The 18,138-nt window shown below is 42.6% G+C and overlaps 1 protein-coding gene and 1 pseudogene across 5 annotated transcripts in view; both read right to left on the bottom strand.

Annotated features, from left to right (window-relative positions):
* The window catches only part of LOC126196656 (kelch-like protein 26), a 347,281-nt gene that overhangs the window by 175,819 nt on the left and 153,324 nt on the right, over positions 1–18,138 (bottom strand). The window contains exon 1 of one of the 5 annotated variants that reach the window (XM_049934582.1): positions 16,419–16,562. The exons of the other annotated variants lie outside the window; for them this stretch is intronic. The gene's annotated coding sequence lies outside the window, so the exon portion shown is untranslated. Of the gene's footprint in view, positions 1–16,418; positions 16,563–18,138 lie in introns of those variants that run through there. 5 annotated transcript variants of the gene reach the window in all.
* LOC126206452 (5S ribosomal RNA) lies at positions 5,369–5,486 on the bottom strand (annotated as a pseudogene).

The following is an 18,138-nucleotide window of genomic DNA, read 5'->3' as shown; positions in this document are numbered from 1 at the left end:
AACCACATCCTTGTGCTACCGAGCTATTGGGTATTAAGTTTCTTGCTCAGTATGCGTTTACTTTACGAGGTAAGAATCTTTACTTTACATTTTCTTTCGTGTCACAATTTTCGCTTTCAACTTCGATTCAGATTATCTAGCATTGTTATCCCGCGTTCGATTATCAATTACACTTTTTTGCGGTTAAACCATGGTGTTTCTACTGAGCCCAGTTGGGAAAGTTTAATAGAAGACAGTTTTTCTAAATATCAGGTCGAGAAAACAGTATTTTTAACTTTTCTTTTTACAATATCTTCAATTTTGCACTAAATATGTTAAGAGAGGAGGAATTCCGATACCTCCTGAGGTCGAGTAATGAAAGAATTCATTGGTGACAAATGAAAATTTGTCCCAAGGCCGGATTCCAAACCCAGGACTGCTGCTTACTAGCGAGATGCGTTAACTATCTACGTCACCTTCGCACAGTGGTGAGACACACCCGAGCAGGCTTCCCTCCTAAATCCAAATTCCCATTTGCCGCACCTACCCAAGTAGCGACCCCTGGCCTTTTTTTCTCTTTCTGGTCATCGCATCACGCAAAGTCCCGCTAACATAAATGAAACTTTATATTTGAGAACCTTGTACTATCAGGTTAGCATGAAGTCAAAAAAGACGACACTACATATCGGCCAGTATAGCTTCAACGAACGTTAGACTTTACCATTCTTCAACTGGAGTATGTCCGAATTTTCCTAAAAAATTTCAATTGGGGGTTATTAGGTAAGGACTGCGTGGCAGTTTGTGTGCACGGTTACAGTGAGACTGCACTCAATTTTTTTTGTTACCTGTGTAGGGCTTGAAAATACTCTTAATATTGCAAACCTTAACTTGTCTTACCCACAAAATTAATAAAAGCATAATAATTTAAGTCACTATTTTTAGTGAGTAAAGACGCTAAAAAACCTACATCGTCAAGGAGTCCTCACACGCTCAGTATATATTTTGCAATAATATTGTGTCAACATACTGCACGAACTTGAGAGGCGAAGAACGACACAATATTGTTGCGCAACATTTTTGTCCGCGAGGCATCAGTTAGAACTCTGCCTTCGTAGCGAACATGTAACGTAGAGCTCGCATGTATTGTGACTGCATTGGCTAGGTTTTGCAACACGGAAACTAAGAGGAAGCGGCATACTAACATGCTAACAGAAGTGATAGCAAAGCCGGATAATTTATCAGAATCTTGTAAGATTAAACTAGGAATCTTTCAACGAATTTAAACTCGTTACATTTTACATATATGTAAAGGATACTGTTCATATACTCGTGTAATTCCACTTTCCACAATGTGGGTTCAAATGGTTCAAATGGCTCTGAGCACTATGGGACTTAACATCTATGGTCATCAGTCCCCTAGAACTTAGAACTACTTAAACCTAACTAACCTAAGGACATTACACACATCCATGCCCAAGGCAGGATTCGAACCTGCGACCGCAGCAGTCGCGCGGTTCCGGACTGAGCGCCTTAACCGCGAGACCACCGCGGCCGGCCACAATGTGGGAAGCGATCCGTAACTTTAAAAAGATTAATATATATTATTGCGCAAGATCGGTAGGTATCGCTAGTATGTGTTACTGCGATAAATAATTAAACGTTTTGAAACGAACAACGAAGCAGTTTCAGTGGTATTCCCCTTACACTTCAAACATTTAGGTATTAAACGTGTGATCAAACTACTTCCCTGAATTCATTTGAATAGATGATTCGTTACCGTCTATCTTTCCTGATATTTTCATATGACGCCAGTAACATTCCGCAAACCTGCAAGTCGGCAGGAACTGCCGTCTGTTATGCAATATCAGACTTGCACGGTACAATATATTGTGCAATATATCGAGAGATAGTCGACATTTTTAAAGCTCTGCAATCGCCTTCAGTATAACGCAAAAACCATCGACATCGCTCGCAAAGGGTTAATATTTGTTCGAAGAGATTTCGGGACTTTAGCCGGTCGTCGTAAACTTCACTCCACGATATTTCAAATGTACACCTAAGAGCTCGCATATTTGAGGATGCTGTTCAGAAACACTGTTTAGTCGGCCCGGCAAATTAACAAAGCATTCTCAGCTAAAGCAAACAACCAGGAAGTGGATAATGAGACAACGCGCCAGAAAAATCCCAAGAATCCTTAGATGGTGAGCAGAAAATCACTTCGACGTGAAAATAGCTAAGATTTAGGACCTGCTGCGATCAGTGAAGGATAATTTGTTATTGCGGAATACAAAATACTTTGCCAGTGTGGAAGGGCCTGTAGGACAAACAACACGCACAATGGAAGGACACTGCACAGAACATAAACCCACAAAGTCTGCAGTTGCGGAATGTTGTACCTCCAACGCACATTTAATGGAGTATGACAAAACAATTTTGGCCACAGCGACATCTGTTTGGGTCTCCGTTGTAAAATAATCCGTTGAAATACACATCGCGGAAAATATAATGAACCGTGACCGAGGCTACCAGCCGGATAATGTGTGGAATCCCCTTATCTCCGAGATTTGTTACAGACGAAGACGACAGAATACTACGCTGACTGGCGAGCGGCAACCCCGAAGACAGCTGATCCTCGCAATCCAGAGAGGGAGCTGCCGCCTGGCGGTATGGTCCTCGTCACCGTGACTTGGCGCATGGGCGGCAATACTGTCACCGCGCTTACAACACGTAGCAGAGAACGTCTTCATCAGTCTTCCATGGCTGACCTGAAGAAGACTGGCAGGAGTACAGTTGAAATATGGTAGAGTGAAGTTTACGGCGACCGAAATTTCTTCTTCGAACATTTAACTCGCCAGAAAAATTTTAAATTTCACATGGTTAATATTATTACGCAATACATATGTATTATGAGAGGTCATCTTAAACAAAATTTCGCCACCACTTTTCCCTACATCAGCATTTACATACATATCTGCAAACCACTGGGAAGCGCAACGCAGAAGGTATTTAGCGTAGTACCACTGGTCATGAGTTTATTCCCGTTCCGGTAATTTCCAAGAATGATTGCCTATCGAAGTCGCGGGGTCCAAACGATACATATCGAACGTGCGATTGTGAAATGATCATGCGACACCGATGGCGGGCGTTATGAGTATGTTCACGGTGGTCGCTACAGCAACGACAAAAAGAAGAGCGTTACGAAAATACTTGTAATTGCAAAGGCGACGACTTACCTTATTCGTCGTCGGTGTTGTCATGTGGAAGTCCATTACGGTGATTTGGATGCATAATTAGGAAGAGTGGAACCATGTATTCTTCCTGATACTCGTTCGTTTTCCGCACTGTCCGCAATGAAATTGTAAACGGTATTTCAGCTTCGAAACTGTTCTTACGTAGTTTCACACACTTTGTACCACCACAGTCTACACAGTCCCTTCTTTCCTCGTTCGGTAGTACTCCATATTTGCGGCAAGAAGTCGAACAATTTTTTACGCTGGATGAACATGGAATTAGATTTTTTCTTGTGAGAGAATCCGCCGATGAAACGTCAAGAACACCAGACATCCCACTCACTAACGACATAAATCGTCTGGATTCCCTAGCAACTCACAAATAATTCGCGGAGGTATTTAACTTACAGCAACCAAGGGAACGACGGAAAACAGATAAAAATGACGATCACAAATAATTGATCACAACGCCCGCCACCAGAGTCGCCATGATCGATTTACGATCGCACGCTCGATATGTATCGCTTGGACCCTGCGACTTCGATACCCAATCATTCTTGGAAATTACCCCCTTTCCAATTACATATGGAGCGCGGGAAGTTGATTGTTCAAATGCCTCGATGCGGGCTGTCACCTGCCTTCGTGGTCCCTGCGGGAAGAATATGTAGGAGAATGATGAATATTTCTAGATTCTGCATTTGATGCTCTGTTTCATTTATTAGGTACTTGCCGTTTACACGAGCGAAGTAGTACAGGAAACTAAAACTAATTTCAACTTTTTATGTAATACCATACGAGAAGAAAAACTCAAGTCAGCTGTCCGTTGAATTTCGCAGATAATTTGAGAAAATTAAAAAGAATCACTTTAATTGAAGTTCAAGAACGCGTTTCGACTGGCGAGCCATACCGCAGACAGATCTAAACAACTGACGGGACTATTAATTGTCGATGTGTTCTCAATAAGGTACGGAAAGGATTAGTATTCTCTTAAACTATAGTAATTTAAGTTTACGATGAAGCCTTCAACAAGCACGTAATTCAAAATATATGAAAGCTAACGTCAATTTAGTTATCTTCGGTCTCATCAACTTCAGTAACCCAAACGAAGAAATCCTTTCGTTTCATTATGTGCAACTCTTTCAGTGTGTACTATTAACATGAATGGATAGGCTGTCAATTAACGTAGTCCATAACAAAGTATTTTGAAACTCACCACATATTTAAGCTGTTACAAAAACATGAGCGCGCCCATCTTTGCCTCCGCGCAATTCAATTCACTGTAGTCAGGAGAAGATAAACTATAGCAAAACATCTGCCTCTACATTTTTCATTTATTTTAAAACAAATGAATATTAGACGTCATCAGAGATAAAAAAGCTTAAGTAAGCGCATAATCGTCAGTAGGATAATGCTCGTGTCACAGTAATTCCCGCAAACGTTACGTCATTTTGACGTCGCGCGCAATACTGATGACCGTATGACAGGCTATCTATTTTGTGACAAGGAAGAATATGAGTATTATTGCTCCTCGATTCACTCGCAGTAATTTACGCTTTCCTCTTAGGTTCCTGCCTAACCACATACACGGAAATCGCTAAATAATTATTTCCATCCTTCGTTCTCAGATCAGACTCGACGTATATAACATCCAATATTGCAGAACAACTTTTATTACATTCATAAGAAACTAACAGATCGTGTTATCAACGCTAGCGCGAGAAAAGGGGGGAAAAATGTAACGGGATGCGAAACGGCAACTTTAGACTCCAGATGGCGCAGCGTTATTCATTACGCTAGTACTTAACCATGCGATGTTTAACTCCGGTCTTGGTTGTCATATTCTATATTCTACCTTGAAGGTTTGTATCGTTGACGCGCTGGTAAGTGGCATACTGCAGAATATCAAAGAAGTTTGTTTCATTCTTAATTTGTACATTAAAAAAACGAACTCCTCTCGAATAGGCCATGAAGGCCCAATGGTTCCGACCGGCCGCCGTGTCATCCTCAGCCCATAGGCGTCAATCTATGCCGACATGGAGGGGCATGTTGTGGTCAGCAAACCGCTCTCCCTGCCGTATGTCAGTTTCCGTGACCGGATCCACTACATCTTAATCAAGTAGCTCCTAAGTTTGCCTCACAAGGGCTGAGAGCACCCCGCTTGCCAACAGCGCCCAGTAGACCGGATGGTCACCCATCCTAGTGCTTGCCCAGCCCGACAGCGCTTAACTTCGGTGATCTGACGGGACCTGGTGTTACCACTGCGGCAGGGCCGTTGGCAATTTTAAATTAGTGACGATAATAACTCACACCTGGGAGAGTACTCTTACATGATGGCATTAATGATTACGTGACATTTTAATATAGCAATAATTATAATCATTCCAAGAATAACGTAAAATCTCCGGTACGCGCCATGAAATCTTGTGAGAGGCCTGAATCGAAAGCTACACTCCTGGAAATGGAAAAAAGAACACATTGACACCGGTGTGTCAGACCCACCATACTTGCTCCGGACACTGCGAGAGGGCTGTACAAGCAATGATCACACGCACGGCACAGCGGACACACCAGGAACCGCGGTGTTGGCCGTCGAATGGCGCTAGCTGCGCAGCATTTGTGCACCGCCGCCGTCAGTGTCAGCCAGTTTGCCGTGGCATACGGAGCTCCATCGCAGTCTTTAACACTGGTAGCATGCCGCGACAGCGTGGACGTGAACCGTATGTGCAGTTGACGGACTTTGAGCGAGGGCGTATAGTGGGCATGCGGGAGGCCGGGTGGACGTACCGCCGAATTGCTCAACACGTGGGGCGTGAGGTCTCCACAGTACATCGATGTTGTCGCCAGTGGTCGGCGGAAGGTGCACGTGCCCGTCGACCTGGAACCGGACCGCAGCGACGCACGGATGCACGCCAAGACCGTAGGATCCTACGCAGTGCCGTAGGGGACCGCACCGCCACTTCCCAGCAAATTAGGGACACTGTTGCTCCCGGGGTATCGGCGAGGACCATTCGCAACCGTCTCCATGAAGCTGGGCTACGGTCCCGCACACCGTTAGGCCGTCTTCCGCTCACGCCCCAACATCGTGCAGCCCGCCTCCAGTGGTGTCGCGACAGGCGTGAATGGAGGGACGAATGGAGACGTGTCGTCTTCAGCGATGAGAGTCGCCTCTGCCTTGGTGCCAATGATGGTCGTATGCGTGTTTGGCGCCGTGCAGGTGAGCGCCACAATCAGGACTGCATACGACCGAGGCACACAGGGCCAACACCCGGCATCATGGTGTGGGGAGCGATCTCCTACACTGGCCGTACACCACTGGTGATCGTCGAGGGGACACTGAATAGTGCACGGTACATCCAAACCGTCATCGAACCCATCGTTCTACCATTCCTAGACCGGCAAGGGAACTTTCTGTTCCAACAGGACAATGCACGTCCGCATGTATCCCGTGCCACCCAACGTGCTCTAGAAGGTGTAAGTCAACTACCCTGGCCAGCAAGATCTCCGGATCTGTCCCCCATTGAGCATGTTTGGGACTGGATGAAGCGTCGTCTCACGCGGTCTGCACGTCCAGCACGAACGCTGGTCCAACTGAGGCGCCAGGTGGAAATGGCATGGCAAGCCGTTCCACAGGACTACATCCAGCATCTCTACGATCGTCTCCATGGGAGAATAGCAGCCTGCATTGCTGCGAAAGGTGGATATACACTGTACTAGTCCCGACATTGTGCATGCTATGTTGCCTGTGTCTATGTGCCTGTGGTTCTGTCAGTGTGATCATGTGATGTATCTGACCCCAGGAATGTGTCAATAAAGTTTCCCCTTCCTGGGACAATGAATTCACGGTGTTCTTATTTCAATTTCCAGGAGTGTAGCTAAAGTCGATAGCTCATCCTGCGGTCGTCGATACTGTAGGCGATCTCAAAATGACGTCACGTTTGCGGGAAATATTGTGAAACGAGTGTTGGGCACACAGAACTGAACACCAGAGTTTGCAGCAACATACAACAGCGGTGACGTTATCAACACGACGATCCTGACGTAACTCAAACCTACGACGCATATCTAACTAACTGCGACGAAACTATTACGACAAATTCACATAATACTATATGAGTGGTACGTCTTGTAAGCAAAATACGAGGTAAAAAAGTAATCGTGAGAATATTTTCATAACGGGATTAGGGTATCATACCGAAATTCCAGTGAAGGTATACTCGAACTTAATGAGTAATTATCAGAGAACAATAGGCACAGAAATATTAACAGTTAACGTATCTTTATGAACGCTCTTATTTCTCGATACGTAGTCCATACAGGGGCGGTGTTTAGGTTGGGATACGGTTCTTCAATTAAAATTAATTTTTAGAGCGTCGCACTCTGTACACGTGCACAGTTCAAGCGTAGAATGCAGTGCACAGGGAGAGCTGTTGAAGTTTAGTTTATCCCGGCGTATAAAATGTCCAAACATCACCTGTCAAAACATCTATGGTTGACGAATAAGTCACGTGGATGCATTCCAGTAATTTATTTGAACATTTACATTTCATATTTTAAGATATGGTGAGCACACGAGGGACTGAATGTAGGTAGGTGTTTGGGTACGTATGATTTTTGAGCCGTTTTAGGCGTATAAACCAAGTTCATGTTATCATACGAATTTCAAAACTAGGCGCAGCGCTCAAGTAGCTACAAAATGTTTACATATGTTTTCATTGCAACTGATATTCCAGTATATCTAAAAGCCGTCATTTTTTCCATTGTACAGCAAACGAGTCAACGGCACCATATTGACCACGGTTTCTATCCAAGTAGAGAGATTTTATATTGTAGATTTCATCATAAAGCTTTATATGCTCCCTGCACTTAGTATGTCAATCAGCTTGCTGTACGGACAACGTTCAAGTCGAGCGACAGCTGTATCCCCCCTCCCCCCAAATAACTACACGGAACTCCCAAATCCTGTTTACGTAAAGCGATTTCGCAGTACTACTATCGGTCGGTCATGACTGCAGGCAGTCCAAGATAAGATATTAAAAAAAAAAAAAATTGGCTCTGAGCACTATGGGACTCAACATCTGACGTGATCAGTCCCCTAGAACTTAGAACTACTTAAACCTAACTAACCTAAGGACATCACACACATCCATGCCCGAGACAGGATTCGAAACTGCGACCGCAGCGGTCGCGCGGTTCCAGACTCAAGCGCCTAGAACCGCTCGGCCACACCGGCCAGCAGTCCAAGATCAGTTCTGAAAATGTAGTTGTCGGATCTCTTCTTCAAAATCGATATTCGCTCCCATATGAACACTCTAACGTTTCTGGAAAGTGTTTGAATTGCCCGTTTCCTACTTGCTTTTACAAATGACGGCTAATCGGGAGGGAATGAGACAAGACGTTAAACCTACAAGCGCAAAGCCTGCACGTCCCTCTTCGCAAACACTTCAATATCGATTTATTCGCAGCAATTTTAGGTGTTGTCTTTGTTTCAGAGCCGGCCGCTTGACCGAGCGGTTCCAGGCGCTTCAGTCAGGAACCGCGTTGTTGCTACGGTCGCAGGTTCGAATCTTGCCTCGGGCATGGATGTGTGTGATTTCCTTAGGTTAGATAGGTTTAAGTAGTTCTAAGTCTAAAGGGACTGAAGACCTCAGATGTTTAGTCCCATAGCGCTTAGAGTCATTTGAACCATTTTGAACTTTGTTTCCGGCCTAACCACACCCTCGGAAATTGCGACATATTCAGAAAAAAAAAGGCCAAATGTTTGTGATGAATAAAAACACTTCATGTGACATAGCTGGTTCCAGAATCTGTTACAAAGGCGCACCAGTTCATCACTTCAAAACATTCAACACTACTGAGAACACAGGCTGCTTAATGTCCGCCTTCACGGCATGACATTTTTCAGCGAGAAATAATAAATATAGATTGACCATGGAGTTATCTAATTCTTCTATTTGATTGGAGAGAAACAACCACGCGCGGGCTAAATCGAATAACGGAGAAATAATAAATATAGATTGACCATGGAGTTATCTAATTCTTCTATTTGATTGGAGAGAAACAACCACGCGCGGGCTAAATCGAATAACGGAATAACTGACTTCCAGGCCATTCGTAGAAAACCACTGACGATCGGAAAAGCAGTGATGGACAGGCTACCCAATCTTGATTAGTAAACTCGTCAGCATAAATTGGTTTTCGACTAGCGGAAGTTCTGTTGCGTGAGGACTTAGCAAAGTTGATTTGGAATAAAATCATCTCGGTTTTGAAGTCGCGTCAATTCGTATGGCGGAGAAAGCCATCGAGTGCTAGAGCATTTTATTCGAACTGACGCGGCTTGAAAACACACACTGCCACGAAAGGCTAGAAATGGTAAGTTTGTCTTCCCCTCTACACAACGGGAAGCCGCCTCAATCGAAAATTTTCTTTCAAATCTGCTGCTGCTAATCCATTATCTGGCTTCACATATTAGCAAGCTAAGACGAACATACAGAACAGAATAGTTTTCTGTGATGGAAGCGGCAAGTACTGCACTTTTGACATTTAGAACAAAGTGAGAAGTAAGGATGCGACAGATGAAGTCGCATTCAGGAAGTGGTATTCAACAGATCGAATACCAGTATTAAACAACTTCAACATTTGTACTCTGCTAATCAGAAAAAAGTGTAAATATTAAACACCACAGTGAGCTCAAACGTACAATCTGGCAAGTTTCTTCTAGGTGATTTTCCCTTCAAAAAACCCTAAACAACAAAGTCCAAATGCGAGATGTCAATATTTTCTGTTTTAAATGCGAATAGGTACCCGTTACATTAGTAGTACATATACTACTATTTGATGGTATGATCCACAGTATACGGAGATATTGTATTCACGTCAAAGTTTATACTCGTTTCTCGTTATACGCTTTTCTCGTATCTTTTCATCCCTCAAGATTTCAGTCATGTCTCCTAATCCAGTACGTCTTCGGTCCTTCAACAGGCGTTCGCATACAGATCATGAAACAATTTTCTTCGCACATGGGTTACAACCACCATGAATTTGTTAAAGGCAGTCATTTTTCCTTTATTTTAGGCATCGTCATTCATGATTGCACGATAAACAACGATGTCTTACAAGATCGTGCTTAGTAAATTAAGTTTAAAATATTACTAAAAATATAATACAACCTTGTAAATAATAGATTTCAGCTATCAGTCGTACTTTTTAGATTTTACTGGCAGATCTAGATTTCAGCTAGAAACTAGCCATTCTCAATGCACTATCATTTTTGATCAATGCATGTTGACCAACAGGCATTACATGCAATGATCAAACATGATAGTGCATTGAGAATGGCTAGTTTCTAGCTGAAATCTAGATCTGCCAATAAAATCTAAAAAGGTCTACTGATAGCTGAAATCTACTATTTACAAGTCAATATAACAGTCGCTGAGTGCAACAGCATTCTGAATGGAGGTAACCTGATGATGATAATACAACCTGTTAACATAGCATGCCTGTGTGTTAGCGGACTCTTGTGTAACATTCTTCTGCAGCTGGTTTTAATTTTTTCTGGGTCCTGTTGCTATGTCTTTGTTAGATTCAAGAGCTCTTTCGTGTGTACATCACAACTGCAGAAAACATGTTGGCAAATATGCTCTCGCATGTAATATTTTTCTTCGGAGATTTAAATTATGAACAAAAATTACAGGCCGCTGCCTATTTGAAAGGCTGGGACCTGAAACCCTGTCGTAAAGTGACGAAAATAAAGCATTTATTGTACTTCGGTACGACTAGTAACACACGGAATCTAAACTGCAAGGAAAGGAACATGTAAGTGTCCCTAACAAAGTGCGCTAATGGATGTTTAGCTGTAATGACCAATATTCCCACAGACTGTCAAAAATTAAATGCGGCATGAACAATGACTAAGTCAACAGCGAACATATAGTCGTTCTTCAAAACAAAATATTCAATTTTACGCCATGCCAAGTATGTTTTTTAAAGTAGGCAATGCAAATTTTAACGAGAATCGATCATAACAAAATTACGTATCAAGTAAACGTGTCAAGATGCATTTTTTTTTTCGAGACATGAAGAACAGTAGAGATAAATGTAGAGAACTATTCTGCTTCGCTATTGTTTATCGTTTCATTAAGATAGCATTCCGTGTTATACTGCGCAAGGCTTTTATTTTTTAAAAGAATACAGTGCTGCTGCATTATTGCCCCTACCACAGAACCTCAACTTAGTACTATATATACAGGGTGTACATGAAGTCGAACACTTTCAATTATTTATTGCTCAAGAACTAAACATTGTACAGATGTCATACATATTGCATTGTGAAGACAAACTCAACGTGTTTTTATTTTTTTTTTACAAACATTCGATACGCGAACCATGAGTGACCCAGCAGACGTCAACACGGTAATCGAATTCTTGCCATACCCCTCCCAGCATGGCATCGTCGATTGTGGCAGTCGCTTCCCGTATTCTCTCTCGGAGCTCTGCTACATCACACGCAAGAGGCGGTATGTACACCAGATCTTTGTGTCCCCACAGAAATGTCACACGTAGTGAGATCTGGCGATTAGGGAGACCATTTCACGAAACAGCTGTCCCCGTCTGTAGCCTGGCATTAGCGCTGACTATCGGCAAATTACCAAACTACCATGTGGCGGTATACAGAAAAGAAAAGAACCACCTTTCAGGGTGTCTGTTCAAAATGACATGTATGATATCTACGATGTTTGGTGCTTGTGCAATAATTAACTGAAAGTGTTACCGGACTTTATGTACACCCTATATTATGGGATGATGTGCAACAACTTTCTAACAGTCAATTCTGATCACGTTTGACGAAACAGCTCGAGGGCATAATGTGTGATACAGAAATTAAAGTTCTAAATTTGCATTTTATGCTCCAGTTGGGCAATTATGGAAACTGTATGTGCGTTGCACGATGAGAACGTCAGTGTTTGCCAGAACATTGATACTTCGCCGCTATTCTGCTGTCAGTTGTTCAAATGTCAAGGTCAATCACACGCTACAGCAGTAGGCGTTAGGAACAATGCAAAAATCTCGCAGTGCTGTCCTGGACAGGATCCAAGTGGAGTTAGACAGCTGATCTCTTCTTCAACTGTTCCGGTGTCAGGTATATATGGCATGCCTGAATGTGATGAGCTGGGAATGAAAGGCAGGGAGAACGTAAACCCGGTGCCACTGTAACGCCGACGGTTTTGGGGGCGTACAACGTCCAGGGGCGGCCACAATGGCCGTACTGGCCAATTCCCATCAAAACGAAAGAAAGCCGAGTAAAATTAATTTGATAATTACAACCACAAATTCGTGTTTCCTAAGAAATTTAGAACACATCGATGATAACCTTAGACCGGACGGATCTTTAATTAACAAGCCATGAAACTAAACCTACCATTTCTTACAGGGTAATTTTCCCCAGTCAACGAGTATCACCGACGGATTGCTCAAATGGAGGACCATCAAATGGATTAAAGCAAAGTAATTTTCACATTCTCCAGTTGGTTAATGTACAAAAGCTCAAAATGGCGAAGATCCTTAACATTTCCCAGCCGTTACGTTTGACTGTAAGGAAGCCACGCGATGGTGCGGGCACATCAGTTTTCTCTCGTTAGGAGAATTCGCGCCCAAACAGTGTCCCAACCTGGGAGGCAGAGAGGCCAAGCCGCCCTCCGAGACGTAGCTGCACCAACTGTTCATTTCCTCCCGCTATCATGATGGCTGCTGGGAACTATTTGCGAACTGTGGACGCATATTCTGCATTTTAATCGTTTATTACTGTTAATATTTAATGCCGCTGAGGCAAAATAAAGAGCTTAACTATTACTATTTTGTGTACTCAACATCTTGCTAATCCTGGATCTATGCTCCTGCCATTTTGGTTACTGTCGTTTTCGAACTGTAATTAATTGTTGTCAACAAACTTCATAATGGAATAACTATTGTGAGGCTGTTGTCAGTACGTTTAACTGTTTAAAGATCTTTCTACGAGAGGATCTAGAGTAGAAACCAGAACTTTATCCTTATTACATGTTTCCGTGCAACAAATAATTTTTTTTCCTCAATGACGATCAGTTACTACAGAACAGGATGCCGCAAGACATTACTGAATGAAAACAGGGAAAGTAAGTCATCTAACAGTCCATTTACAGAGAACCAGTTAATTTTCAAGAAATTATTGTTTAATGGAATGTAGTCGAATTAAATCGGCTGATGCTGCGGGAATTAGATTAGGAAATGAGACGCTTAAATTAGTAAATGAGTTTTGCTATTTGGGGGGCAAAATAACTGATGGCCGAAATAGAGTGGATATAAAATGCAGACTGGCAAAGCGTTTCTGAAGAAGAGAAATTTGTTAACATCGAGTATAGATTACAGTGTCAGGAAGTCGTTTCTGAAAGAATTTGTATGAAGTGTAGCCATGTATGGAAGTGAAACATGGACGATAAATAGTATGGACATGAAGAGAATAGAAGCTTTTGAAATGTGGTGCTACAGAAGAATGCTGAAGATTACATGGGTAGATCACATAACTAATGAGGAGGTATTGAATAGAATTGGAGAGAAGAGAAATTTGTGGCACAACTTGACTAGAAGAAGGGATCGGTTGGTAGGACATGTTCTGAGGCATCAAGGGATCACCAATTTAGTATTGGAGGGCAGCGTGGAAGATAAAAATCGTAGAGGGAGACAAAGAGATGAATACACTAAGCAGATTCAGAAGGATGTAGGTTGCAGTAGTTACTGGGAGATGATGAAGCTTGCACAGGATAGAGTAGCATGGAGAGCTGCAACAAACCAGTCTTAGGACTGAAGACCACAACAACAACAATTGTTTACATTTTCAAGTTCTGAAGTTGTCCATTAGGCCACTTGATAATTCTTACATTCTAGGCGTAGGTAATTACTCTGCAGCCTGGATATATGATGCAAAATCATTTAGATATAATAACAAGAACAGGCCCAATATCGATCCCTGTGGTACATCTGTAATGATTATTCCACACTCTGAAGATGCTTTTTGAAAGCGTAGACTCCTCCAGTTTCTTAGTGGAAACACTTTGTATCCTCTTACAGTGTATGAAAATAGGTTAACATACATCAAAGATACCATATTCCGGGTCTGAGTTTCCCTAGAACAATGCTGTAAAATGCACAATCAAATACTTCAAAAAAGTAACAGGGAGCGAAAGGCTATTTACAACTTGTACATAAACTACATGGCAGTTATAAGAGTCGAGGGACATGAAAGGGAGCAGTGGTTGGGAAGGGAGTGAGACGGGGTTGTAGCCTATCCCCGATCTTATTCAATCTGTATACTGAGCAAGCAGTAAATGAAACAAAAGAAATCTTTGGAGTAGGAATTAAAATCCGTGGAGAAGAAATAAAAACTTTGAGGTTCGCCGATGACATTGTAATTCAGTCAGAGACAGCAAAGGACCTGGAAGAGCAGCTGAACGGAATGGACAGTGTCTTGAAAGGAGGATATAAGATGAACACCAACAAAAGCAAAACGAGGATAATGGAATGTAGTCGAATTAAGTTGGGTGATAATGAGGGAATTAGATTAGGAAATGAGACGCTTAAATTAGTAAATAAGGTTTGCTATTTGGGGAGCAAAATAACTGATGATGGTCGAAGTAGAGAAGATATAAAATGTAGACTGGCAATGGCAAGGAAAGAGTTTCTGAAGAAGAGATATTTGTTAACATCGAGTATAGATTTAAGTGACATGAAGTCGTTTCTGAAAGTATTTGTATGGAGTGTAGCCATGTATGAAAGTGAAACGTGGACTATAAATAGTTTGGACAAGAAGGGAATAGAAGCTTTCGAAATGTGGTGCTACAGAAGAAAGCTGAAGATTAGACGGGTAGATCACAACTAATGATAAGGTACTGAATAGAATTGGGGAGAAGAGAAATTTGTGGCACAGCTTGACTAGAGGAAGGGATCGCTTGGTAGGACATATTCTGAGGCATCAACGGGTCACCAATTTAGTACTGCAGGGCAACGTGGAGGGTAAAAATCTTAGAGGGAGACCAGGAGATGAATACACTAAGCAGATTCAGAAGGATGTATGTTGCAGTAGGTACTGGGAGATGATGAAGCTTGCACAGGGTAGAGTAGCATGGAGAGCTGCATCAAACCAGTCTCTGGACTGAAGACCACAACATCATGCGAGGAACAAGATAATAATAGTTGAGAGTATGAGGCAGTGCTTCTTGTCTATATTCTATTGCTTTATTCCTTTATTATTTTCCTCACACGTGTTGGTCACTTGCTATCTACGAAAGAACAAAGGTTATGAACTATCAGGAAAACACTTATACGTATAAACATTTAGCCATAATTTGTTTCAACATGATATGATCATATTCGATATAACATATCTTGTCACATTTGCTAACAAAGGAAGTGTAAATTGAAACTTGTAGACAATTTTCATAGCACCCATATTTTACGACAGTTTGCAGAGTTTTTTTTTTTTTTTTTTTTTTTTTTTTTTTTTTTTTTAAATCGGACAGCGTATGGCAGCTTCTCCTGTATCTTTCAGTTTACACTTACCTTTCATTTGTAAATGTGAGAAGATACATGCCATGTTGAAACTATTGATACCTAATAGGTTTATAAAAGTGACTTCTAATACTTGGTCTTTGTACAGCACTTTTCCAAATGACCACTGACTGAAACGCGTCGTGAAAGTAATAAAATAATAATTACGGTCAAGGAAAACAATCGTGTTTGCTGCTATGTAGCAGCGTGTTACGATAAACTGAACTCTTGTCCGAAAACATGTCGCTTCAAAAATCCCCGTCCGCCTATTCAGATTCTGGTTTCCCATGATTTCCCTAAATCGCTCAAGACGAATGCCGGGATAGTTCCTTCCCCAATCTGAGCTTGTGCTCCGTCTCTAATGATCTCGTCCTCTACGGAAGCGTTACAGGTTGTTCTGCCGCAACATCATCCAGACTGAAACCAACACACATTATGTCAGTACCTGTGTGTGAGGCTTCATATATAGGAAAATATCCTACAGTATTGAAAAAAAATTATCGCTTATGACTAATTACGGGTGTGCAATTTTACACCATGTTTCCAAGTCTAACGCAAGGTGACCTGATTTTTTTAACTGCCTCTGGCGTCAGCCCACAAATGCTGATGGCAGCCAGGATAAAAGACAAGACTCACCAACAGCAGTGACTCTGGTGGTAGCATGTTCCGGACCGGAGTCTCCAGGTCGCGCCGAATCCTCGCACACATCGCACACACAACTAGCAACAGTCGAAACCTCAGCCGCACACACACATTGCTGCTCTCGCACTGAGGACAGCCTCGACAGCGCGGCGAGACTGAGGCACGCTCGCCCCTCCCGCGTCGCATAGACGCCCCTCCCCTCTCTCTTCCACGGAGTGTCACCACCAGCAACTCCAGAGACCGTTAGCGAGGCTGGGCAACGCGCACGGCAGAAACACTACAGCGCCTGCCGATCCATTCAAGTGCCACGCCTGTTCTCACACTTCTGATCTGTCATGAGGCAGCTATCGGAGGCGTCACGAAAAGCGAGTAGTGGGTGATAAGTACCCAAAAGCACTCAGCATCATTGGGAAGTGTCGTACACTTGAGCGAAGTCTTCTGCGTAGTGGAGAAAGTACATTGATTTCGCACTTTGTTACGACCGACACTCCCTGTGTTTTGTGTTTACTTAACAGAGGAGACACGAGTTTTAAATGAAGTAAAACTGCGGGAGGACAGTTCGAGGTGGTTGCGTCCGTCGTAGCCAGGGCTCTCGCCACACGGGGGCTATCTGTAACTGAGAAAAAGATTTATGACCTAAGTGCGGAGGGTGGTTGTTGTTGAGGTCTTCAGTCCTGAGACTGGTTTGATGCAGCTCTCCACGCTACTCTATCCTGTGCAAGCTGCTTCATCTCCCAGTATGTACTGCAGCCTACATCCTTCAGAATCTGTTTAGTGTATTCATCTCTTGGTCTCACTCTACGATTTTTACCCTCCATGCTGGCCTCCAATACTAAATTGGTGATCCTTTGATGCCTCAGAACATGTTCTACCAACCGATCCCTTCATCTAGTCAAATTTTGCCACAAACTTCTCTTCTCCCCAATCCTATTCAAGACCTTATTAGTTACGTGATCTACCCACCTTAAATTCAGCATTCTTCTGTAGCACCACATTTCGAAAGCTTCTATTCTCTTCCTGTCCAAACTAGTTATCGTCCATGTTTCACTTCCATACATGGCTACACTCCATACAAATACTTTCAGAAACGACAACCTGACACTTAAATCTATACGCGATGTTAACAAATTTCTCTTCTTCAGAAACGCTTTCCTTGCCATTGACAGTCTACATTTTATATCTTCTCTACTTCGACCATCATCAGTTATTTTGCTCCTCAAATAGCAAAACTCATTTACTACTTTGTCTCATTTCCTAATCTAATTCCCTCAGCATCACCCAACTTAATTCGACTACATTCCATTATCCTCGTTTTGCTTTTGTTGGTGTTCATCTTATATCCTCCTTTTAAGACACAGTCCATTCCGTTCAACTGCTCTTCCAAGTCCTTTGCTGTCTGACAGAATTACGGTGGAGGGTACGGATTTGAATTTCCAAAGTGAGAAAAATTTCTAGTACACATCTAGGTTCCTCATTGAGGGGTAGGTGGGTAGGTATTAACCGACCACTCAAAAAACCTCAAAATATTCTCGTTGTAGTTCGAATTGGAACCCAAATGTACATCAGAACTTCAAAACTTCTTGCACATTCACCTCACTGTTACCTAAAACAGGTAGTAAATCGTTTGCCAGACAGGTTTCTGCTGTTTTCCTTGAACAAACTGCCCATCAACTTGTGGTGCACTGTAACTGGCACCCCATAAGCATCACAAGCC

The sequence above is a fragment of the Schistocerca nitens genome, chromosome 1 (assembly GCF_023898315.1).
Source record: "Schistocerca nitens isolate TAMUIC-IGC-003100 chromosome 1, iqSchNite1.1, whole genome shotgun sequence".
NCBI lineage: Eukaryota > Metazoa > Arthropoda > Insecta > Orthoptera > Acrididae > Schistocerca > Schistocerca nitens.
Note: the sequence above shows the minus strand (reverse complement) of the source record. Positions and strands in the feature narration are given on the sequence as shown.